The sequence below is a fragment of the Orcinus orca genome, chromosome 21, assembly GCF_937001465.1.
Source record: "Orcinus orca chromosome 21, mOrcOrc1.1, whole genome shotgun sequence".
NCBI classification, from domain to species: Eukaryota; Metazoa; Chordata; class Mammalia; order Artiodactyla; family Delphinidae; genus Orcinus; species Orcinus orca.
In genome coordinates this window covers 1,476,782-1,503,107 of record NC_064579.1, presented here as the reverse complement: position 1 = coordinate 1,503,107, position 26,326 = coordinate 1,476,782, and the positions used below count along the sequence as shown (strand labels likewise).

General features: G+C 42.8%; 1 protein-coding gene across 5 annotated transcripts in view; it reads left to right on the top strand.

The window, feature by feature from the left end:
• The window catches only part of CSGALNACT1 (chondroitin sulfate N-acetylgalactosaminyltransferase 1), a 321,855-nt gene that overhangs the window by 131,639 nt on the left and 163,890 nt on the right, over positions 1-26,326 (top strand). For 3 of the 5 annotated variants that reach the window (XM_033415382.2, XM_049704197.1, XM_033415384.2), the window contains exon 2: positions 20,523-20,615. The gene's annotated coding sequence lies outside the window, so the exon portion shown is untranslated. Of the gene's footprint in view, positions 1-18,685; positions 19,886-20,043; positions 20,217-20,522; positions 20,616-26,326 lie in introns of those variants that run through there. The other 2 variants (XM_049704198.1, XM_004285080.3) reach the window with 2 other exon arrangements.

Here is a 26,326-nt window from a genome sequence, read left to right as displayed (position 1 = left end):
TGTTGTTTTGTTTCCTAGACTTAAGAAAATTGCAGATTAACTTTAATAATGTCTCCTGGGGCTTCCCTGGTGGCGCAGTGGTTGAGAGTCCGCCTGCCGATGCAGGGGACACGGGTTCATGCCCCGGTCCGGGAAGATCCCACATGCCGCGTAGCGGCTGGGCCTGTGAGCCATGGCCGCTGAGCCTGCGCGTCCGGAGCTTGTGCTCCGCAACAGGAGAGGCCACAACAGTGAGAGGCCCGCGTACAGCAAAAAAAAATAATAATAATAATAATGTCTCCTGTCTATAGCGTTACATCATGAAAAGCACGAAAAATTGTGGAAATATTCTTCTAATATTAAAAAACAGTTATCTGACTCAGCAAAAATTCATTCTTGCCATGGATAAGCGAGTGATGTGTTGTCTTGCTCTTGATGTAAAAGAAAGTATGGACAAGCATTCATCTTGGAACTAATACACTCATTTGTCAGCTGCAACCATCATAGGTTTTCTACAGATACGAGAATTTAGCAAAAATTAATGAATGAATTGGCTATATGGAATTTGTAATAAAGAACATTGTATATTTTATTGTTATTTGTAAATTGTGTATTAATACTCTACATCAGTAAAATTCATAATTTACGTATGTATATAGGTATAGGCAATTCCTCTTTTTCCAGAGAGCTGGTTGCTAACATTCGCCAGCACACCACTGAATCATTCCTCTAAAACTAGTTAAAAGTGTTGTTATTGTATCTGCTGACTTAGGAATCCTCCGATGAAAGGTGACAGAAGTTACTGACTTAAATACGGCAATTGCTTCTTTGTACATTTCTTTCTTTTTTTTTTTTGCGGTACGCAGGCCTCTTACTGTTGTGGCCTCTCCCGTTGCGGAGCACAGGCTCCGGATGCGCAGGCTCAGCGGCCATGGCTCACGGGCCCAGCCGCTCCGCGTCGTGTGTGATCTTCCCGGACCGGGGCACGAACCCGTGTCCCCTGCATCGTCAGGCGGACTCTCAACCACTGCGCCACCAGGGAAGCCCTTTGTACATTTCTTTACTAGCGTTTCCCCCGAACTTGGACAAGTTGTCCTCTTATCACCTCTGTCAAAACTACCCAGGCCTCACTCAAGGTTTTCACAATATTTACAATATGTTTTATAGTAGTGGGTTTCTCTGCTTATCTATTCCGAATACAAAGTAGATAATCCCTCTCCTTTTGCTTAAAAGACTTTTCTGTTACTCTGTCAGCGCCTTCTAAAGGTGCACTTCCCTGAGTCCTGCTGGCAGATTCTGGATGGGAACACCTCACCGTCCCCTGTGAGGACCTTTGCTCCCTCTGATGCCCCTGCTTGAAACCAGGAAGGAGCATCTGACCGTGGCCGTTAAGTCTTTGCTACCTGCTGGGTGTTCATGCTCTCTTTCTTGCCCAATGCCCAGAACTCAGGATATCTTAACAGTAAAAGCTAATATTGTAAATTAAAATGTTATTCTTTTCCAGCCCTAGGAAATCCTCTGGTACTATATAATGATAGCAATCACTTGAGGGACGCTCACTGGGGTCAGATCCTGCATTTTGCACTTTCTCCTTATATCAACCTGCTGACTGACCTCCTTATGTAGGCCCCATCCTTACCCTCATTTTAAAAATGAGAAAACTGAGATTTAATAAGGAAAACTTGCCCGAGGTTTCAAGTGGCCAGCCTGGGATTTGAACTCAAGTTCACCTGTCACTCTAACCGCTATGTTGTCCCGTGACTGGTCAGCGGCCTGTGCTCTTTCTCCTTTGTCCCTCAGGTAACCTCACTGGCGCCTGCTTCCCTTTTTATTGCGAGAATTTAGTCAGGATTCCTTGAAATTTAGAGTCTGAGGACAGGGCCATTTTGTTGTGGTTACACAAGAATGTGTAAATGATTCAAACATGTGTTTTGAAAAAGAAGAAAGTTAAGTTTGAATAGCTTCCTCCTTTCCCTCACCCAATGGGAGAACCATCATCTGTCCCGAGTGCCTGCCTGGATGTCCCCTCGACCTGACCCATGGCACCTACCCCCCTCACCTAGCCCCCAGTCCTTTCAGCTGGGTGATGCTGGAGCCTTCTGGAATGTTCCACACCTGGGGTCCTCACCTCTTCAGCCCAGCTGTGTCACGGCCTTACAGTGAGCATTTTAAAACACAAGTCTGACCATTTCCATCTCTCAATTTAGTTCTGTTAGTGGCTGCATGGCCTTTTGGGCACAGTTCCTTCCTGTAGGGAGGCTCCCAGCCTTCTCTGCCCCCTTGCCTGCTTCCAGGACCCCCAGGCATCCGCACATCCAGCCACATTTAATGCTGTTTTCCTCTCTCCTTCCCTCCCACCTGCCTGTCGCGGCTCAGGTGTGAGTCTGAGCCCCCTACTCTGATTAGATGCTCCTACGGCAGCTGCAATGCACCTCCAGACCCCACAGCCTTCTGAATTTTGGATGGTGGTGGAGCAGAGGGTCTGTGAGCTCCCTGAGCACAGGGGCTGTAGCCCCACCATAGAACTGGACCCTTGAGGGCCCTCGGGACATTTCTGTTGCATGAGTGAGAAATGGGAGGTTTACCTGTTCAAGCACCTGCTCTCCACCCCATTAAACATTTCTCTTCTCCTTTTGAGGTAAAGAGTTCAATGTGGATGAAAATGGGTGGTGGTGATAATTACATTATGTAGCTCCAGCAGGGGGGGTAAAATTCTGAAGGCATGACACATGCGGCTACGCTAGGAAAGAGCTCCAGCTAAGAACTTGGACGAGTCATCGCCCTCCCTGGGCTGTGGTTTCCAGGAGAAGGGGACACTGGGCGCCGTGATTGCCAGGATTCTTTCAGGTCTGTGGCCCTTACTGCCACACCTGATAGCCGATGTATTATAATTTGGGGGGGGTATATTGTGCAAAGATACAGAACGTCTCAAAAGATCTGGAATCTGATTATTTCCTAATCATGATAGTGAGTACAAATCTCATTTTAAGCATATAGGAATATAATGAATTTTATTGAGTCCGTCTTGTAAAAGCTTATCTATTCTTCCTTCAAACTGTTAAATAAACGACATGGTAACATAAATCAGTACAATTTTATTTTAAGATACCCTAACATGTAAAATATGTACATCAAAATGAATGCAAAGTAATTCAGTGAAGTTATCCAGGATGCTGTTCCCAGGAGACTGCCTTTGCTTAAAATACGTTTGGAACTTCTGTTCAGAATCATCCTTGAGAACTTGCACATTCTTGTTTCTAATGCAGGCAAATCTGTCTTTGCAGGATAGATTTGTGAACAAAGTGGGTGATCGAACTGTGTTACTGCTTTGTTTACTTATTTATTAGTTTACTTGTTCTGTGTTCATTTGGAGAACCTAGAATAGAAAAGAAAATTAACATAGTTTATATTCCAGTTAAAAATTAGTCAGCCCTTGGAAGAAAACACTAAACATCATGGTTTTAGATCTTGAAGGTGCTGTGAGGTTCAGAATTCTCATCCTATACAAAAAGTCTTTTCTTTAACTCGCTTGCCAGTGCCCTGGGACGGCGTTTGTCTGTGTCAGGAAGTCTGGACACCTGAATTCATTTAACGAAGCAAAGTCCCCTCATGCTATCTTTTCATTTATCTTGGACTTCAGGCCCTCTTTTTTTTTTTAATAGGGAAAAATAGTGTAAAAAGTAACTAAATATCTACCCTAAGTTAACCAGAGTATTATTTTGGTATACTTTTTCTAATTTAAAAATTATCTCATGTATATTTTATTTTATTATTATTTTTTTCATGTATATTTTATTTAAGACAAATAGAGATCCTACTGCCTGTATCTTGCCTCTTTTATTTAGTATTGTATGATGAGTACATTGCCATTCATTAAATTTTTAAAAGGTGATTTTTAGTGGTTACATTTTATTCCATCATATGTATCCATACTGTATTGACCATTTTCCTATTGTCTTATTAATAGTAGCTCCTGGATGTGTCTCTTTGCCTGTACACTCAATGATAAAACTATTATAATTAAAGTATATTTACCAATTTGATAAATTAAACTGCTTCTTAAAAGCAAAATTTTTATTAGTAGTACAGTTGAAATTTTTTATGTAGTCTGTTTTGTTAAGTGTTCTTTTGCCTCAAACTCTGCCTTATTTGGTATAAATATTGCTATCTAAACCTTCCTTCCATTTGTGTTTTCTAGAAACATCTTGCCCTTCTTTTTATGTTAGATTTCTGAGTCATTTGGTTTTAGGTCTGTCTTATAAACAGCATATAATTGGATGCTGGGAATCCTTGTCTTTGTTGGGGTCTGTTTAACCCATTCATATTTATTGTCATATTTGATAAATTTGATATTTTGTCATTAAAAAAATTTCTTTTACTTTATATGCTTCTTGTTCTCTGTGCTTTTGTTATATGGATTATATTTTTGTTCTCTTTCTAGTGATTTGAAAGGCAACATCCAGTTTTTATTCTGTTGTTGCCAATTTTATAGCTTTAAAAGTAAAATTGACTCATTAGCTCTGAAAGTTCTTGTAAAAGAGGGCATTCGAAAGAAGTCATGAGCAATGGAGCATTATTGGAGTAAGTGTCTACCCAACCAAGGAGGTTGCTCTGACAGGCAAACTCATTTGATTTCAAGTGTTGATACTTTTATGTAAAAAAAAATAGTGTTTTACAGTAAGGTCAGCTTACTGTAATTTGACCCTTTGGTTACTTAAAGACTCATTTAAAATAAAGATAGCAAAACAAAATCTTTGTCTAGGCTCTCTCTCTGCTGTGCACCCTGCCTTTTCTGTCAGCCTCACTGTGACTCCTGTGTAAGGAGTGGCAAGCAGCCGTCCAGACCTGCGTGGGCAGCATGGTGAGGCAGAAATAGCTCTGAATATTAGGTCCTTTCCTTCTGGGCTTCAGTTTCCACACTGGAAGTTTAGGAGGTTGGGACACATAATCTCTGAGGTCACTTCTAGGTTTCAACCTTCTATGATTAAAGAAAGTTTATTAAACGCTTATTTGCATAGCTTCAGTACCAGGCCCTATGGAGAATGAGAAGCACAAAACCTGTCTGTGTTTAAAAAGTAGAGAAAAGATCCTAAGTTGATAAAAGACTCTTGTGTCTTGATCTGTGTGGTGGTTATATTGTGTATATGTATGTAAAAACGCATTGGCTGTACCTTTAAGATGAAGGCAACTTAATCACTTTACTTGTATGTTTTATACCTCGATAAACAGGATAGATAAACCAAAAAAAAAAAAAAAAAGAGAGAAGAAAAACTGGCAAGATGTTTAAAGGTTGTGGTTATAAGGCAGGATGGTGTATGGACTAATTCCCAGGAAGTAGATAGTAAGTTTGAATCCTGACAACATCAACTATTAGCCTTCAAATCACATTATTTAACTTTTTGAGACTCAGTTTCTTAAGTGAAAATGACATTTACAGTGTCTACTCTATGAGGCAGTCAGGGGTATTAAGTGAGTTACAAGGCACATAAAGCACCTGGCATGTAGTAGATGATCAATACCTATTTTTAAGAAGGGGCAGTAAGAGTATTAAACAAACATATGACAGATTCAAAGAACTAAAATACTTTACATTAATCTTTTGAAATCACCCCAAAATAAATAAAACCCAGAAAGCCCAGTGTTAAAGAGACTATGAAGAAAAAGCTAGACTCATATTTTTCTGGTGACATTGCAAATTGGTAATGCTTCTTGTGGAGAGCTCCTGGCAACTTGTAATAAAAGTCACCCAGCTGATTATGGTCTTTAAGCTGGTAATCCCACTTTTCAGATTACAGCCTGAGGAAACAGCTCAAAAAGGAAAAAGAAAATTTATTTATTTACAAATGCTTGACTGAATTATAACGGGTGGAAACAATTAGATGAAAGATGGCTTAATTAAACCGTTTTAGCAATACAGTGGAATATTTCTCCATTTAAAATGACAGATATGAGGACCAAGTAGATGCATGGAGAATTCAGGCAAAAAAGTTAGAAAATCGTGTGTACATCTGAACACAACCATGTAAAACCCATGCCTGTGCAATGATAAAGGTTGGAAGCAAACTTTGTGAATCTCCAGTTTTATGTGGGAAAGAGGTGATCTATATTTTAATTTTTGGTTCATTATATTGATAGTATAATGATTGCTAAGTCAGTCAATAAAAATATAAATTATATGTTCTGAGATAGAACAGAGTGTCTATGAAAAGAGAGTGTATGAACTACAGAATAAAAATGTAGAGCTGAAATACAGGTCGAATTATAGAAAAATAGACATTATGCTTCCCTTAATTTTTAAGCATTTGCCTCACCGGTGAAAGTAGTTGTCACACTTGATAACTGTTACCACACACACTTTTCCCAGAAATAATTTTCAAGGCAGCTAAAACCCTCAAATTTGGAGAAGAAAACTCATAGAGAAGTTGTTTTTAGGATATCTGGTTCCCTGTTAGTTGCATTTTTTTCCCAGCGGCTTTTCCTTCTTTTCTTTTGTGACAAAGGAGGCAGTTTTATAGATGCTGAAATGGTTTACAATTGCCTTACTTAGTTGCCCTTATTTTTTATGTCTCTCCAAAGAGTAACAAAAATTCATCATTTAAAAAGAGGAAATGATCAGTTTTTAGTGTAAAGAGAGAATAGCCACTTTAGAGAACCAACAGAAATGGAGATAAATGGAGCCTGGCCCCATGGCCACAACATGCTGAGTACTTTGGATCATCTCAGATGTTGGAAGCTTTACAGGGAAAATGGAATGAGCCACGGGCAATGGGGTGCCTCCTTTTTAACCACCTGAAAGCCCAAACCAACTTTAAAAAAAATGTATTTTTAATTTTTTTAATTGAAATATAGCTGACATACAACATTATGTTAGTTTCATGTGAGGTATACCACATAATGATTCAACATTTGCATACATTATGAAATGGTCTTCCTTATGCTGTGTATGACATCCCCTGACTTTATTATATAACTGATAAAACTGGAAGTTTGTACCACTTAATCCTCTTCACTTATTTCACCCAGCCCCCACTCTTCTCCTCTCTGGCAACCACCCATTTGTTCTGTGTATCTAAGAGCCTGTTTTCATTTTGTTTTGTTTGTTTATTTTGTTTTTTAGGTTCCACATATAAGTGAAATCGTGTAGTATTTGTCTTTCTCTGACTTATTTAATTCAGCATAATACCCTCTATATCCATCCATGTTGTCGCACATGGCAAGATTTCATTTTTTTTCATTTCATATATATATATATATATACACACACATATATATATGTACATATATACACACACACACACACACACACACACACACATATATATATATATACACATACACACACATATATATATGTACATATATATACACACACACACACACACATATATATATATATATATACACATACACACACATATATATATATATAAAACCACGTCTTCTTTATCCATTCATCTACTGATGGGCACTTATGTTACTTCCATGCCTTGGCTATTGTAAATAATGCTGCAATGAACATAAAGGTGCATATATCTTTCTGAATTACTGTTTTTATTTTCTTTGTGTAAAAATCTACAAGTGAAATTGCTGTATTATATGGCAGTTCTGTTTTTACTTCTTCAAGGAACCTCCATACTGATTTCCACAGTGGCTGCACCAATTTACATTCCCTCCAACAGTGTAGGAGAGTTCCCTTTTCTCCACATCTTCTTGTTATTTCTGGTCTTTTTTGATGATAGCTATTCTGACAGGCATGAGGTGGTATCTCATTGCAGTTTTGACTTGCATTTCCCTGATCATTAGTGATGTTGAGCATCTTTTCACGTGTCTGTTGGCCATCTGTACATCTTCTTGGAAAAATGGCCATTCAGGTCTTCTGCTCATATTTCAATCGGGTGTTTGTTTGTTTTGATGTTGAGTTGTATGTACTTTGTATATTTTGGATATTAACCCCTTATCAGATATTTCATTTGCAAATATCTTCTCCCATTAAGAAGGCTGCCTTTTCATTTTGTTGATTGTTTTCTTTGCTGTGCAGAGCTTTTTAGTTTGCTGTAGTCACGTTTATTTTTGCTTTTGTTTCCCTTGCCTGAGAAGACATATCAAAAATATTGCTAAGACTGATGTCAAAGAGCATACTGCTTATGTTTTCTTCTAGGAGTTTTATTGTTTCAGGTCCTCCATTTAAGTCTTTAATTCACTTTGAATTTATTTTTGTGCATTGCATGAGAAAATAGTCCAGTTTGATTCTTTTGCATGTAGCTGTCCAGTTTTCCCACTACCATTCAATGAAGAGGCTGTCTTTTCCCCATTATATAGTCTTCCCTCCCTTGTCTTAGGCTAATCGAGCATATAAGTATGGGTTTATATCTAGGCTTTCTAGTCTGTTCCATTGATGTATATGTCTGTTTTGGTGTCATACCATACTGTTTTGATTGCTGTAGCTTTGCAGTATAGTCTGAAGTCATTTCTGTGAAAAATATTCTAGTTTGCTAAAAATGACATTGGGATTTTGGTAAGAATTGCATTGAATCTGTAGATTGCTTTGAGTAGTATGGTCATTTTAACAATTCTTCCAATCCACGAGCATGGTACATCTTTCCATCTGTTTCTGTCATCTTCAATTTCTTTCATCAGTGTCTTATAGTTTTCTGTGTCTTTCACCTCCTTGGTTAGACTTATTCCTAGGTATTTTATTCTTTTTGATGCAATTGTAAATGGGATTATTTTCTTAATTTCTCTTTCTGATTGTTGTTAGTGTGTAGAAACACAACAGGTTTCTGTATATTAATTTTATATTCTGCAACTTTACTGAACTCATTTATTAGTTTTAACAGTTTTTTGGTGACCTATCTAGGATTTTCTATATATAGCATCATGCCATCTGCAAACAGTGACAGTTTTCCTCATTCCTTTCCAATTTGGATGCATTTTATTTCTTTTTCTTGTCTGATTGCCGTAACTAGGACTTCTAACACTGTGTTGAATAAAATTGGCATCCTTGTTCCTGATCTTAGAGAAAGTGCTTTCAGCTTTTCACCATTGCATATGATGCTAGCTGTGGGCTTATATATGGCCTTTATTATGTTGTTATGTTCCCTCTATACCCACTTTGTTGAGCATTTTTATCATAAATGGATTTGAATTTTGTCAAAAGTTTTTTCTTTATCTGTTGAGATGATCATATGATTTTGATTCTTCAATTTGTTAATGTAGTGTATCAATCAATTTGATTGATTTGCAGATATTCAACCATCCTCGTATCCTCAGATAAATTCTACTTGATCATGGTGTATGATTCTTTTAATGTATTGTGAATTTGATTTACTAATATTTTGTTGAGAATTTTTGCATCTGTGTTCATCAGTGATATTGGCCTGTAATTTTCTCTTTTGTTGTCTGGTTTTGGTATCAGGGTGATACAGGCCTGGTAGAATGAGTTCAGAAGCATTCTTTCTATTCAGTTTTTTTGGAATAGTTTGAGAAGGTAGAATTCATCTGTGAACCCATCTGGTCCCAAACTTTTGCTTATTGGGAGTCTTTTAAATTACTAATTTAATTTCCTTACTGGTAATTGGTCTGTTCATGTTTTCTATTTCTTTTTGATTCAGTCTTGGGAGAGTGTAACTTTCTAAGAATTTGTCCATTTCTTCCAGGTTGTCCATTTTATTGCTGCATAGTTGTTGTAGTAGTCTCTTATGATCCTTTGATTGCTGTGGTATCAGTTGTAATTTCTCCTTTTTCATTTGATTTTATTGATTTGGGCTCTCTCCCTATTTTTCTTGATGAATCTGGCTAAAGGCTTATCAATTTTGTTATTCTTTTCAAGGAACCAGCTCTTAATTTCATTGATCTTTTTTATTGTTTTTTTTTTTTAGTCTCTATTTCATTTATTTCTTCTCTGATCTTTATGATTTCTTTCCTTCTACTAACTTTGGGTTTTGTTTTTTCTTCTTTTTCTAGTCCCTCTAGGTGTAAGGTAGAGTTGTGTATTGGAGATTTTTTGTTGTTGTTCCCTGAGGTAGGCTCATATTCCCTTTCAGAACTGCTGCATCCCACTGATTTTGGATCAGTGTGTTTTCTGTTTTCATTTGTCTAACTGTGATCTTTTCATTCTTCTAATTTCTAATTGTGGTCTTTTCTTTTCTGCTTAGAGAAGTTTAGCATTTCCTGTAAAGCCAGTTCAGTGGTGCTGAACATTTTAAGCTTTTGTTTTTACATAAAACTCTCTATCTCTTCCTCAAAACTGAATGATAGCCTTGCCAGGTGGACTATTCTTGTTTTTTTTGTTTTTTGTTTTTGTTTGTTTTTTCTTGTCATCATTTTGAATATATTGTGCCTCTCCCTTCTGGCCTGCAAAGTTTCTGCTAAAAAATCAGATAGTCTTAGGGGAGTTCCCTTCTATATAATGAGTTGCTTTTCTTTTGCTGCTTTTAGGATTCTGTCTTTATCTTTAATTTTTGCTGTTTTAATTACAATATGTCTTGGTGTGGACCTCTTTGGGTTCATCTTGTTTGGGACTCTCTGTGCTTCCTGGACCTGGATGTCTGTTTCCTTTCCCAGTTAGTGAATTTTTCAGCTATTATTTCTTCAAATAAATTCTCCATCCCTTGCTCTCTCTTCTTCTGGGATCTGTATAATGTGAATGTTAGTATGCTTGAGTTGTCTCAGAGATCTCTTAAACTGTCCTCATATTTATTTTTTTACTTACTGATTTAGATTCTTTTTAAAAGTTATTTTATTGAAATATTGTTGATTTACAATGTTGTGTTAGTTTCAGGTGTGCAGCAAAGTGATTCAGTTATTCATATATATGTAAATATATATATTCTTTTTTTTACATCCTCTTCCATTATAGGTTATTACAAGATATTGAGTATAGTTCCCTGTTCTATACAGTAGGTCCTTGTTGGTTATCTATTTTACATATAGTAGTGTGTATATTTTAATCCCAAACTCCTAATTTATTCCAAACTGTCCTCATTTTTAAAAATTCATTTTTTCTGTTCAGCTAGATGATTTCCACTACTTTGTCTTCCAGATCACTTACCTGTTTCTTTGTATCACCTAATCTACTGTTGAGTCCTTCTAATGTATTTTAAATTTTAGTTACTTTATTCATTGTCTCTGTTTCATTCTTCTTTATATTTTTAAACTGTGTTAAGTTTCTCACTTTGTTCCTCTATTCTTTTCCCAAGTTCATTGAGCATCTTTATGGTCATTACTTTGAGCTCTTTATTGGGTGGATTGTTTATCTCCACTTCATTTAGTTCTTTTTGTGAGGTTTTGTCTTGTTCCTTTGTTTGGAACATATTCCTCTGTTTCCTTATTTTCCCTAATTCTCTGTATTTATTTCTATGCATTATTTAGGTTGGTCACATTTCCCCGTTGGAGAAGTGGCCTTATGTAGGAGATATCCTGTGGGGCCCAGCAGCACAGTGCCCTCACCAGAGCTGTGTGCTCTGGGGTGCCCCTGTCTTTGCTGTGTGGACCCTTCTGTTGTGGTGAGGCCAACTTCTCTGGGTGTGGCTGGTGAGCTAGGCTGCCTCTGGCCTGGTTGGCTGCCGGGCCCTGCCTCGTGCAGTGGCTGGTTGCTCGCTGGTGTGTGGGGCCAGGTCTCCCTGGCTGCATGGCCTGGGTGGTGGGGCTGGAAGTGGTGCCAGCCCACTGGTGGGCAGGCAAGCCCCTGGCAGTAATAGGCTAGAGGGAGGGCTCCAAAATGGTGCTCACCAGCACCAGTGCCCAGGTGGCAGAGAGAGCCCTCAAAATGGCTGCCTCCAGTGTCTATGTCCCCGGCGGTGGGGGGAGGGGGTGTCCCAGTTGCCTCCTGCCTTTCTCAGAGGCTTTCCAAGATCACCAAGAGGGTCTCACTCAGGCTTCTTTCAAATTACTGCTTCTGCCTTGGTTCCCAGAGCATGTGAGATCCTGTGTGCCTTTTAAGAGTGGAACTCTATATCCTACAGTCCTCTCGTTCTCCCATATACAAGCCCTGCAGGCCTTCAAAGACAGACATTCTGGGAGCTCGTCTTGCCAGTGCAGGAACCCTGGGCTGAGGAGCCCAACGTGGGGCTCGTACCCCTCACTCCTTGGGGAGACTGTGGTTATCGTCCAGTTTGTGGGTGGCCCACCTGGGGGTATGGGTCGTGACTATAACACATCTCCGTCCCCCACCCATCTCATGATTCCTTCTTTATATCTTTAGCAGTGGAAAATCTTTTCTGTTGGTCTTTAGGTTGTTCTCATCAATAGTTGCTCTGTAAATAGTTGTAATTTTGGTGTGTCCATGGAAGGAGGTGAGCTCAGGGCCTTCCTACGCCACCATCTTGGCCACACCTCTCAAGTCAATGTTTTAGTGTTTTTGAAGTGGAAAAGATTGTTAGTGTGCACAGGGGAACATGGTGGGCTCTGATTGAGCGACCGTCCTCCTTTTCCTTGGGCCTTCCCTTAGCACTGTCCTTTGGGAACAGAATGCCTCTGGGAAATAGTGAAGGGATTTGCTAGGTGCAGGTGCTAAAAGAGATGGAGGAAGCTTTGTACCGGAAATGTGTTTGGTATCATGGAAAAGTTTTGACCCAGGTTACAAAATGCAAGGCGTATTACCCCAAAGAGGACTGGCAAAATCACCAATCTGGAAGGGGCCTTAGAAATTGATTAGTCCAAACTCTTGATTTTACTAAAGAGGAGACAGACTCCAGGAAGAGAAGTGACTTGCCCAAGTGTATACTCATCACTGAGGACATGGCCAAAACCAAAGCTGTTGATTTCCAGGTATTATTTTTCCTGCTCCCCCTGCTGCAGTTCCCCTGCCTTCCACCACCGCTTCATTACTGACCTTTTCTGTGCTACCACAATTAGACTTCAGACTTAGAAATGTAGCTGTTTAATGCACTGTTTCTTTAAGCCATCAGAGGTGTGAATCAGCAAATTGTGACCCACAACACTGGTCCAGAATCCTGTCTGTCTAGCAGAGGGTGAGAAGTTTAATTTCAGGAGCTCAACCTGGGTTCATATCCCAGCTCCACCACTGGGCTGGTGAAGGACGTGAACTTCTCTGAACTTTGGTATCCTCATCAAAGTAGGTAGTACCCAACTCTTAGGTTCCTTAGGTGAGGATGAAATGGCTCAATGTTAGCCATTGTTATTGAGACTCTGAGGGTAGTTAGAACTATTTCTGTGAAAAATCCTAAGGAAATAAAAAAATTCTCTCTATATAATATAGCAATAATCAGAAATCTTTCTTTGGTAGTCTTTTATGGGTCTAGTGTAGCCTATTTTTTTCTGTAGCTTTTCATCCAACAGGTATCTTAATTGCCTCAAAATATAACTACTCCTAATCTTGAAAGTTTTTTCCCTATTTTTGTCTCTCTACTCAATAATTTTTATAGCTTTATTGAAGTATAATTGATATATAATAAACTCACATATTTAAAGTACACAATTTGATTAGTTTTGATATACACATGAAACCACCCCCCAAATCAAGATAATGAACGTATGTACATCATCAGGACAGTTTTCTTCTGCCCCTTGGTAATCCCACCATCCTACCCCTCCTGCTCCCTCCTGGCCCCTCCCAACCCTCTACACCCATCCCCAGGCAAATGCTAGAATGGTGTGATCTGCTAGAATTTTATATTATGCAATCATGCAGTACGTTTACTATTTGTTTGGCTTCTTTTAATCAGTATAATTATCATCCTGTTGATATGTGTACCAATAGTTCATTTCTTGTTACTGCTGATTACTCCAATAATATTTTCTTTGTTTACTCTTTACCCCTGTCTTGCTTAACTGGCCATGGTATGGAATGAAAACATATTTTAATGATTTTTAAATACTCCTTGATTAAATATGTGTTACTCTTTCTTAGTTTTCATTTTGTTGTTATCCAGTATACTTAGTAAATAGTATATAGGAATTGTACGTTCCCTGAGAGCAACACGCATTATATTCTGTATGCATATTTTAAAAAATTGATATCCATAAGCAATATTACTATTTATTTATTTGAACACTGAGATGAAAATTTTCTCCTGTGTTGTTGGCTCTCACTACACAAAAAAAGCATCCTTCCATTGGCTTGACTCAATAAATTGAATAAATTCAATTATATGAATATTTACACATAGTTTTCATTTTTATGGTGAAATATGTCTTCTGTTAATGTTATAGTTTTTTTATGAAAATGTGGACAGTATGTTCTCAATTCCCTTGCAGCTGGAGCATAACATGAAATAAACTAAAAAAAATTGATACAGCAAAAGTAATACATTTGCAAGATAATAAGAGATCATTTGGGCAGCAAGTCCATTTTTGTAATGACTTTTTACCAACATCATAGTATCTCTCAACTGTTGACATTTCTGCATCTGGGAAGGGAGAAGATAAAAATTACCATTCAAAACGCCTGTTCAAGTTTGGCGAAAGGTTTAATTTCTTCATCTATCACAGTGTTACGAGCCCTATGAAAACTACAGATCAAACCTCAGTGCCAGGAGTGCAAAGACTTGGCAGCGGTGAGGGCAGAGTTTAGCCATAGGGAATCATAAAGAAAGCCAGAGAAAAGAAACTTCACCCATTCTGCACCTCAGACTTGTGTTCTGGTCGGTTGTCCTGGGAAGCCTGGGAATGCACTAATTTAAAAACTGAGCCCGTAAATGGAGTTGTATATACTGGCCTTAAAGATGCTGAAAGGATTCTAGGATCAGATAAATTTTTATGTGACACGGTAAAAAGTAAGTCAGTTACTTTCTGTGCTGGAAGGTTAACATGGAGATGATCTGGTCCAGACTTTTATTTTGCTGGTGACCAGCCCAAGGTCACACAATAACTTAATGGCAGAACTGGGACTAGATCTGGGATTTCTGAACCACACACTCATGCCCTTTCTGTGTTGCTGCTTCTGCTGTGTTGGGGCTGGTTTGTTGGTGTGTACGGGGCAGGAATGTGTGATTTGTTCTCTCTGAGCTGCTCCGTGTAGGGGTCCCTGTTCCCTGGGGCACCTCAACCTGACGGTCTCTTCTTCCTGAGCATCCTGTCTTTGGGGGGTGGGTGTACTTTGGTGAATGGGGGGTTGTGCTTCCGGCTCTAGCAATTATGTGAGATGTGACGTTTGGTTAATGGACAAACTCATGATTTTCTTTTTTTTTGTTTTTTTGTGTTTTTTTGCGGTACGCAGGCCTCTCACTGTTGCGGCCTCTCCCATTGCAGAGCACAGGCTCTGGACTCGCAGGCTCAGTGGCCATGGCTCACGGGCCCAGCTGCTCCGCAGCAGGTGGGATCCTCCCAGATCGGGGCATGAACCCGTGTCCCCTTCATCAGCAGGCGGACTCCCAACCACTGCGCCACCAGGGAAGCCCCTAAACACATGATTTTGATCGTCAAATTACCCATTATCAACTAGTCTGGTAGAATCTTTATACTTAGGAAGGCCATAACTTTAAGTCTTGCAAGAGCTTGTGCTTTTTAAAGTTCCCTTCCCTCCCCTTCACATCAAAGTCTAGATGCTGTCCTGCCTCATCTTCCTCTGTCTGTGTTGCTTGTTCCTCTCTGCAATGTATCTTTTCCACAGATGTAATCCTAGTGGGGAGGGGAGGCAGCCGATAAAGACCATCCTCCTTCACTGAGAACCATGGCCTGGTCCAACCCCTTACTTACAAATCTGGAAACACAGGCTAAGAAGTTATGAACTTGTATACAATCTCACAGCAGATTTAAGATGATGGTTTAGCTCAGGCCACTGTAACAAAACACCACAGGCTGGGAGTCTTATCAGCAACAGCCACTTTTTCCTCATGGTTCTGGAGGCTGGAAGTCCAAGATCACGGTGTCAGCATGGTCTGGTTTTGGTGAGGGCCCTCTTCCAGACTGCAGACAGCTGACTTCTCACTGTGACTTCACGTGGCAAAAAAAGAGCAAGCTAGTTCTCTCGTGGCATCTCATGAGGGCACTAATCCCACTCAAGAGGGCTGCACCCTCATGACCTAATTACCTCCCAAAGACCCCACATCCAAATACCAACACACTGGGATTAAAATTTCAAATATGAATTTTGGGGGGGGGGCAGAAATATTCAGTCCATAACAGATGAAAACCTGAATCTCTTGCTCTGCTCAGGGTTTAAGTGCAGCAGGTCCCCTCATTAGCATCTGTGATGTTGTCTAGCATGTGCTGGCAGCTGCAGCATCTCATAGGGGCAGGGCTGGCCTTGGAGGAATTTCCTGGGAGAGGGCGTTGAGTGTAACTGCAGACTGTGCTGCGAAAGAGCTCTCTTTTATGAAGTAGCATCAACTGTCTGTATGCCAGCTGATTTAGGAGAAAGATTGTGTTATTGGTCTTAGGATCAACGGCAAACAGAGCGCTTTAGTTTCTTTCCGAGAGATAAGATGTAACTCCGATTCTCTCCAGTCCTAGCCCATCTTTTCTGATGCTTTAATGGCATATTATTTGTGTCTATTCAGCATGTGAGTCATTTCATTGTCTCTCGTATTGGTGGTTTACATGTTGATTGTGTGGAGACGGCTCACACAGGGCCCTCACAGGGACCCCATGGCCTAGGGTAGGAGGCACTTGGTAAATCCTTGGAGCATAAGGAAATCTACTAGATACCTTTAAGGTAATATTAGACCAATGCATTTTAAAAGAGACTTCAAATAATTTAGCATCCTAATTCTGTTCATCATCTTCATAGTTCTGGTCATAGTATCTGTGCTTATCCTCACTTACCAGAGTGAGAAACTGAAGAAAGTGAGGGTGGCCGACTTCACGGGCAGGATTAGGAATAAGAAAGGGGCATCTTCTCATTCAGTCCACATCTGTACACACAAGACCAGAACACAGAGACCCTGTTTTTCATTTCACAGAAGAATAGAAGATAACATTTGGGGGGAAGAACTCATGACTTTTAAAGTCAGTTGAGTCCTAAAACATATTGTTTTCAGTAAAATTATTTAATGTGGAAGGAATCTTGTCAAGCCTGTAATCACATGCCGCTTGTAACATGTAGCATGCAAGGGCACTTTCTTTTCTGAAACATATTCTTGAGAAAGATAATTTTAGAAGTTGGCTGCGCAGCTCCTGACCCTAACCCTGCTATGTCTCCCAGTGCTGCTACCCAGGGGACTCCATCGTTTTATACAAATGAAAACACTACCATCAAGATTTTAAAACATGTATATTACTATCCACATTTGCACAAAGAAAATCCCACCAGGCAGCCTGAGTCGGCAGACACGTTTCTGGTCTTTCGGTGCTTTTGTTTGTTATTTTAGGCACACTGATGATGAAAGGGCTTTTTCGTCTTCCCATCTTACTTTTCACATTTCAGGAATCAATGTGTCTGACACAGACGTGGTTTAGATGGATTAAAGATTTAGATTTACATTTATGAATATGAGGAAGCCTTGGAACTTAACCTACACAGATGGCTATAGTCACACCATTGGACCAATTGTGCCTTTGAAGTTCTTTGCGAGTGCGGGCGACTTTCGCTTATTCATTGTATGTTGAATAGCACGGCTTCCTAGATTGTTAAAATAGTATTGATCTCAGTGTGCTCGTTTTCAACTGCTCTTTTCCATAGTGGATTTTTGGCGGGCTTCTTTGGCATGATTAAAAGCTGACTTATTTATGGAGTGCTGCTAATTGACGGATGTCAAACTCTATTACTGTGGCTGTGGGGTGAGGCAGGCTTCCCAACCTTTAGAATCCCAACTGGGAGATTTCCAAACCCGAGTGTGTGATTTTCCCATGGACGCTCTCCCAGCCACTCTCAGGCGCATCCTGCCTTCTCCTGCTCACTCTTTACCATAACTAGAACTCGGGAAGCCACAGAAGCCCCTCTGTAATCCTCACTCTCTAGGCCAAACTGTTGAGAACAGCAGGGCATCAGATGACAGGGGAGGAGCCCTCAGACCTGGATTTAGCCTGAGGGATGTCGACGAGAACTATTTTCTGAATTGGACAAAGAAAGGTACTCTCTCTACTCTGTACCTGCAGTTGCTTCCCTGGATTTAGCTTTTATTTTTGGCACATTGTTATTGTCTATTTCTCTGATACTCAGGAAGGCTCGTCCAAGAGTGGCTTTGTCACTGTGATTTCTTATGAAGGATGAGGGAGGGTCTTTGTTCCCAGTACCTCACGGGCAGCCTTTGGATGCTGGCAGCATATCTGCCAGGTTACCACTGGCGGCAGCCACCCACCTGTTGGAGAACCACCCGTGAGGACTAGCGCTTGCAGACAAGGCCACGTTGCATCCTAGAAGAAGTAAAGGCTTGCGTTTCTTTCTCTTTTTCGAGCTTTGGTTTTGAAGTCAGAAAAATCCTGGCTTTACCATGTACCAGTCGGAGAGGTTTCTTAACACCTTTGAGCCTCATTTTCCCCATTTGCAAAATGGGGATGTTAACGCAGACATCCATGGCATCACTGTGGGGATGGGGGGAGCGCACATGCAGAGCCGCTCACTCAGTGGGAGGCGTGTGGGAGGCGTGTGGGTGATGACACTTCCCTTCCTCCTAACAGGGTATGTTAGCTGGACACGCCCACCTGTCCTTTGCATACTTGTGGTTCACCTCCAGTAATTTTCCAAGATGCTAATTCCCGTCCCACCCTGATCTCTAGGGAGTCTTGCCAGTGGTTCTGCCTTCCTGTCTCTTTCCTTTTCCATCACCAGCTAGAGATGACTACCTTCTCAGGGCACATGATGTTTGGAACTGCTAAGGAGACAATGTACTTCCCAGAGCCAAGGATCCGAGTGTTAATGAGTTCTTTACTAGGAAAAGAGGAGGCGCTGGGTTGTCCTGTGGCTCTTAACCTGCAGTTTGGCATCACCAGGATCAGGCACTGAGGGGCCAGATGAATGGGGCCTCTGTGTGGAGATGAAAACACTGAGCATTTCTCTTCAAGTTGCTGGAGTGAGAAGAACAAATTAGATTATTAATGATCATGTGGTAGTATGAGCCGACAGTCTATTTAGTTTCACTGTTAAAACAAATGTGGTTTTGAATGATGTGGGCTTTTCCTCTTTTTATTTATTTGGCAAAGAATATTCATGACGGATATCAATAAAGACCACGTCGGTGATTCAGCCTCCAAAGCTGCCCCCGGCATGCTAAAAGGCAGAAAAGGACATTTAAGTGGCTGAGAGTGAGAAGAGAGCCTGGAAGCCAAATTATAAACTCATTTCAACTCCTGGCCCCGCAGGCTCCGGAGGGTAACATTATTTGTTGTCAAGGATGGAAACAACTCAGATTCGGGTCCAAGTGATTATTCGATCTTGGCATTGCTGCCGTTCTGCCAACTGCAATTCCATTTCAACACAGATTAATTCGCCAGGCAGGGACGGAAGTGGCTTTTAGGAGAGGCGTTGCCGCGGGGCCCCGGCTGGCCCACTTGCAGGAAAGTGGTGAGAGTGTGTGGACACGGATGGCTTCCCAACTTCTACGGTGACGCTCCTCACACTTGTACTGACTGAGTGTCAATGCCGCAGAGAAAACCTTCAAATGTAACGGGAGGGGGGAACAAACACGTGACAGCCCCGCTCTAGCACCAGGAGGCCAACGCGGCGGAGCAGGGGGACTAGTTAGTGGTTGCAGACCTCAGCAGCTTATCAGTCTTTTCTTTGTCCTCGTATAACCACCCTGGAACTTTTTTAATTCCTGCGTGTGAAAAGGGAACCATATAGTATTTTTTATTTTTTGCTATGACTTGAATTATAAAGACAAATGAGATGAAATCACAAACTCGGGAAAGGACTCTGCGTGAATAAGTTGAAGGTAGCATTACTAACATCTACTTAGCAGGGAGGCTCAGTCCCCTCCAGAGTATTTTCCTCGCCTTCGCTTCCCGGGTGTTTTGCTCCTACCTCTTCCCCATCTGCGTCGATCTCCGTGGACCCAGGGGCGGCTCGGTGGGTTCCTGCAAGGCCGGGCGCGGGGGCGCGGGGGCACGGGGCTTGGGGCCGGGGGGCATGTCCCGCGGGCCAGGTCCCGAGGGCCGTGCGCGCCCCCGGGTCGGGGCGCGGGGGCGTCCGCGGGGGCGCGCGTCCCGGGGAGTTGGGCTCTCCAACTTCCCGGGGATTTGCTGTTTCATAACATTTCAGTCCCTACGACCATTAAAAAAAAAAAAAAAAAAAAGTGCCGGCGCAGTGCGCGGTCCCCTGACCCAACCTGAGCTGCAGCTTCCGTGCGGACGCAGCGCCCAGGCCCCAGCGGGCGGCGGACACCCTGCTTCGCTGTGAGGTTTGCTTTTTGGGGTCTTTTCCGAGCATGTGACTCTGCTTTGCTTTTACACACACTTCTGCATGGCTCTCAGCATTTGTTTTAAACCTTGATTATCTGTGTGTGTGTGTGTGTGTGTGTGTGTGTCTTAACAAATATTTTGCATTTTACCCATTAAGATAGAAAAGGGAAAATACCATCCTGCTTTTTGGGCCAGAACTTTGGATGAATTGCATTTTATCTCCTAAATGATTTAGAATTTCGTAATTTAAGACATGGAAATTCACAAGGGCGACTCCTATTTTTATTTTATTTTTTGTATTTTAGATTCCTTTCCATTTCAAGGAGAGAAGTCAAGATATTATTACCCAGTGAAAAAATGATGTAGTTTCCTCGTAACCTTCTTTTCCTATACTTCAGGTAAGTGAGTCTGGTAATCATGAATTACTTAAGAAATGAACCTCTGTATGATCTGAGTTTATTCAATATTGTGGCTGTGTTTGAAATGTGCTAAATTTCATTTTACTTTCCATTAATAACAAATTACTATTTTAAGATATGAGTACTTTTTCAACGTAATACAATTACTTGGCTGCTTTGGAAAAGCCTTTTCTTCACTTGTAAAGCCTGTAATCAACATTTAACTTTGCCAACTTCCTCATAATTTGTCTCTTCTCAGAGTGGCAAATGCCTGAAACCAGTAATGTAAACAGTTAGAAGAACTGCATAATTCTTTTTAAAAAAAGTTCACTTAAATAGGAACATTTGTTCTCCTTTTGGAAGTTGTGACAAAATGTTAAGCTTTCTCAAATATTTAACTCATAATCAAAAGGGCATCGTAATTTTCACCATGCTACAAAATAATTATTTAAATAAGATGTTTAGGAAATTGAAGGATGATCTTCCTTTCTAACTTATAATATCTTAGGGGAATACTTTCTAGAATTCTTGGAGAATAATAGTACGCTGATGGATTGTACGGTTGGTTTCAGACAGGGGACGCATGTAAATCTCAGGAACGTTGTTTTAGTTCAGCTGTTGTAAGCAGTCATTTTGAATTTCTCGGCAATAATTATTTTATTACATCTGGCAATACTAAACTTTGAAAAAAACAAGAACCTCGGGGACATCATGAGTTGAAACGGAGCAGCATGAGATGGGAAGTCGTATATGTGGTTCTTACCTTCGGCAGAGCTAAAACCCTTTTTTAGTTTCCTCTGGACATGATTCTGGAGCCATAAAAATGAAAATAGGTAAGCTGTGCTCAGCCTTCGCATATCTTCAAGAAAATGCCTTCACCCTCCTTCATTTAGCAGACTTCTATGGAGGTTTTGTTCATGACTGTGTGTTTTTTGTTTTTACTTTTGTTACACTGATTAAGATAAAAGAGTGAAAGTCAAAACACAGAATGTGATTTTGGGTTAATGTACCACTTTGTACTCAAACAGTAGAGAATGAGGAGTTAAAGGCACTGTATCTGAGTCACCAGTAACGAAAAATAAAACCAATCTTGGCCAAAGTTAATAATCAAACAAAAATAACTAAAGAATAATTCTTCACAAGTTCTTTTCTGAGTAGAAAGTCGAGTGGCTAAGAGGCCTAAGTCACTCAAGGCCGGCTTAAGGGTCATAATGGAATTCTTCTAATCTGAGGTCTTGCGATGTTTAATGTTTTTGAGAATTACTTGGATGATGTAGAAGAGAGCAGTTCGTTAGAACTCCATGATATTAAAGCCTTGAGGTAATAGTAGAAAAGAGCCAAAGTCAACTGTACAAAATAGAGAAGTAATCAGAAGCCGATTAAGATGTTTATCCTTCAGGACGAGCAATGAGGGCGGGGGACCTGGGTTTTGGCAGCGGCCTGGGGGCCGTGCATCCCGCTGCAAAGACTGGATATTTCCAGGGAGTCAGGCTCCAGCCGGGCAGTACGAGCTTGGGAAAGCCTTTGGTTTTCCAGGAACTGCTTCTTGCAGACTGAGTCCTTTATAGACGCAGGGACTTGAACGTCCCTCGGTAGTGGAGCTTCACCAGACCTGTGGGGAGCAGTGGTGTCAACTGGGGAAAGAGTGTCTGGGGTGTTGGTCGGCAGGTGTGCCACCCCCATGCATGGTGCTCATGGATCCCAGCCAGGAGAGGTGACTGATTCAGATGCACACCAGCACGAGGCCTTGAAAGGCTTGCCGGGGCATCTCCTGGTGGCCCCCGCGTCCTCCCCGGAGCCTGTGCTGCCGCCAGTCCTTCTCGGTGAAGCGCTGCCCTCCGTGTTTGTGCCCCACTCCGTGCCCCGTGTCTCCACACTCTCCTTCCCACCAGCAGCTCTTCCTTCCTTGCCACCCCCCAGGGGACGTTTACTGGTCCTTCAGCAGCAACCCACCTGTGGGGCTTCCGGCACTCAGAAGCAGGGCCTGGCACCTGGAGGCACAGAAGGAAGCAATGAATGGGTGAGCGGGTGCGTGGGAAAGGGAACAAGCGGGGTCCCGGCCCTGCAGGAGCCACTGGCCCCTGGCCCTCACACCCTCTCGGACTGGCGCCCGTCGCTGCCCTGTCATCCCTGTTCCACGACGGCCTCCCGAGCGCCCCGCCCCCGCCGCCGCTCCCCGCAGCAGGCCGCAGACCCGTCTGTTCTCACCTCTGTGATCCACTTAGTTCCTCGCCTCATGTCTGAGGGATACAAACTCTGTCTGTGGACGGATAACCCCGTCGTTCTCTGCAACTCTACAAGCCCGTGACATGCATCTACCAGCTCACGTAAAATGGTAGCTGATTCCGTTTTATGTTGGAACGAAGCGGGTATTATAAGTAAATACTAATATAAAGCTATAATGGAGACACTTGGCAAGTTGCGCATTTTTGCAAAACTAGAGAATTCAGTAGAGCAGTTTGTGTTTTATAAAGTAGGCTTCTTTGGGACCTGTTTTAGACTCTCAAAATCTTTCCATTTAATGGAATGAGACGTAAAGTCTGTAGGCTTTTCATGAGTGTCAGTGTTTGCTGCTGCAATTTTAACTTATCCTCCTGAGCACAGTTTACTTTCCGCAGATAAGGCTTCTCCGGGCCACACCAGGAGGGTCACGCTGGCACCAGCGTGGGTGTCCACTGGTGCACGCCTGCCAGTGGGCCGCCATCTCTCCCTGTTGATCGACACTTCCTTAGGGCTGGCTTTTGTCTTCTCTGCCCTGTTCCGGGGCTCTGCTCTTTGAGACGCCTCTTCCATCCCGTTGGTTTCTTGCTTCAGCCTCTTAACGCCTGCGTCTTGTCCTGGCGGCCCCTCCCCTCCCTGCCTCCTCTGTCCTCTGCCCTCCAGACTGCGTTCCTTCTCTGGACTCAGGACTCAGCCCTGGAAAGCCTTTTCCTGAGCCTTTGCCTGGCCTGGGGCTGGGCCTCTGTGCCCCCCTGCCACCTCCCACCTTATTTCTCCATTGCCTACAGTTGTTTACCTGCTAGATGTCTGTCCTTTGGCTGCCACTGTCCTCAAAGGGAGCACCGTCTCTACATTCGCAGCCTCTAGCGTGTTTGTTTATATTTACAAACAAATGTTGGGATGAATTTCCGGTTGTGAGTTTCGGTCTCAGCGTTATTGCTCCTCTCACTGTAGTCTGATAAGCATCTTAACTCTTAGTTTGGTACCTAGGAAGTCAGATTATGGAGATGCGTGTGCCCCGACACGCGTCTCTCCAGCATCCGACACTCCGACCACTGCCCTCGAAACTCTCGCTCCCTTGGCTTATGTACGGCGACAATGAACTCTCCCTGGTTTTCTCCCTCTTTCTGTGCCTGACCCCTGTGGCCCCCTTTCCCGTCTCTTGTTCCCAGCATTCCATCCTCTCTGCCCTCTCATTCTGTATTATCCACGCAGTTTCCTCTGCGCTAAATGGTGAACTTCTGCTGACTTCACATTTGTTTCCCCAGGTCACACTGCCGTCTGGCACCGCGGACTCTCGGCCGTCTCTGCCACATGTCCTGCCAGCACCCTGCACTCGTTACGTCCCCTCGGGCTCCCCCTCAGTCACCAGCCAGAGCCCCCCAAGGCATCCTGACTTCCTTACTGTCGCTCAGGTGCTCATGCGGTCCGTCGCCGAGTGCCTGCATCCCACCTACCCCTCTTCCTCGTGCGTCAGTCTGCACTTGGACTCCCCAGGCTGTCCTTACCTCCTCCTCACCTTCACCCCCACCCGCCCCCCGTGGCCACAGCGGCCCTTCTGAGGTACGTCATCTAGGCTCACGTTGCTCCTGTTCAGAATCTCCCAGTGGCCTCCCAGCACCTCCAGGTGGCCTGCGCTCTGGTGCACCAACCCTGAGGGCTCTCTGGCTTGACCTGGGGCCTTTGCTGGGTCCTCTCCCCGGGACGCCCTTCCGGGCTCATTGGCCGGGCCGGTTCCTACTCGTTCTCCGTGACTTGGCTCAGGCCTCTCCCCCTGGGCTGACTTGCGGGTTAACCTCCCGATTTTTGGCACTCACTCAATGGTGTTATTCCATTTGATTTTCTTGCCTTTCTTTCCTGTTAACTAACCTGAGGTGTCTGGAGGGTCCTGAGCCCCATCGGGACCCCTTGACACCTTTGTTGCCTGGCATAGAGCACGTGCTCAGCGGCACGAGTGGTTGGGTTAGGGGTGAGTGTGAACCGGCTGGGAGCGGGCCCACCTGCGCTTCTGACAAGGACGGTGGATGCGTGGATGCGTGGATGCAGAGGACCCGAGCTGTCGAGGGATTCAAACCAGCGTCTTTCTTCTCCCCTCTTCTCCTGCTCTGTGGCTTCCTCTCTAGGAAGGGCTCTCATTCTTCCTGAGTAAAATCATGGGAGAAACTTAGGACAAAGGACGATATGAATAAAGAAGATAATTAACTTAAAGAGTCAAAAGTGCATCAGAAAAATAGCTTCTTGTTTACCCTACCCACTGCCCTTCTCACTCCTGTTTCCAGGTGTTTTACTTTGGTTTGGGGATCATAAGTACGTGGCCACCAGCCTGCCGACTTGCGGACTGCATGTCTCCCTAAGATGTCTTTGTCCTAACGTGCGTTTCTTCCCATTAGAAGCAGACTAAAGGTGTACCTAGGCATCCCCTTTCTTCTGAATTTCTTCTTCTTCAACTCAGGGCACAGGTGGCTCTCACCCTGGCCCTTCTGGTTGTTCAGCCGATTGGCGTTGAGGTCTACATTTCCCTGTTTCTAGAGGCAAGGCAGTTGGCTTCACAAAGACCCTAGAACTGGGATTGGAGCCTCAGCTCCATCCCTTATTAATCCTGTGAGCTGGACAGGTTGCGGAACCCCTCTGCCCTTCTCCTCTTCTGGAAAATGAAACGAATGGTACCTTTTGGAGTTGTTGTGAGGATTGAAAAGTTCCTGGCACATAGTGGGGATGCAAGAAATTATCAATATTAACTAACAGCATGTAAATGTTTACATTATTCTAAAATGGAAAAGAAAATCTGTGGTCCCTGCTTCCTCCCTTTTCCTTTCCCAGCTTCCATAATTGAAAGAATTCACTTGTTTGTTGGTTAATTAATTAATTAAGCAAACGTTGGCTTGGGTGTCGGCCATGAGCCCTCCACTGCTAGACGCTGGAGATTTGGTGGGATGGACGGTCCCTGCCCTCCAGGAGCCCATGGCGGGGTCCTTGAGCCACTGCACTGAGTCATCTGGGATGCTGGGGACCCACCCAGAATCCCAGGCTTCACTTGGAATTGGAATCTTTGGGGAGCTCAGGTGTTCTGGCTCTGCCCGCAGGAGCCTCAGAATAATGCCGACTTCACCTCCTCGTGGAGAACCTCTCAACCAGGGCCCCCCGAAGGAGGCGTGACCTTTGCTCCAGGATGGCTGTCTCCAGTTTTTTCACTGTCCCTGCACCTCACTCCAGAGCCTCCAACAGGCTGATGACTGGAGAGCCTCTTTCGACGTGCTCTGCTGTCATAACACTTGGGTTATGGTGAATGTCCTGCCACCGAGACCACACACTTCTGATATGCACATTCTTTAGCTGTGGTGCATGTGTCATGTTTAGTTACTTAAGCAGTTGTTTTCTTGTGCCCAAATGTGGTTCAGCACTTTACTGTTTGAAAATACGTTATTTGGAAATAATTTCAAATTATCAAAAAGTTGTAAACATAAGAATAGAACCATGAACATTGTGGTACA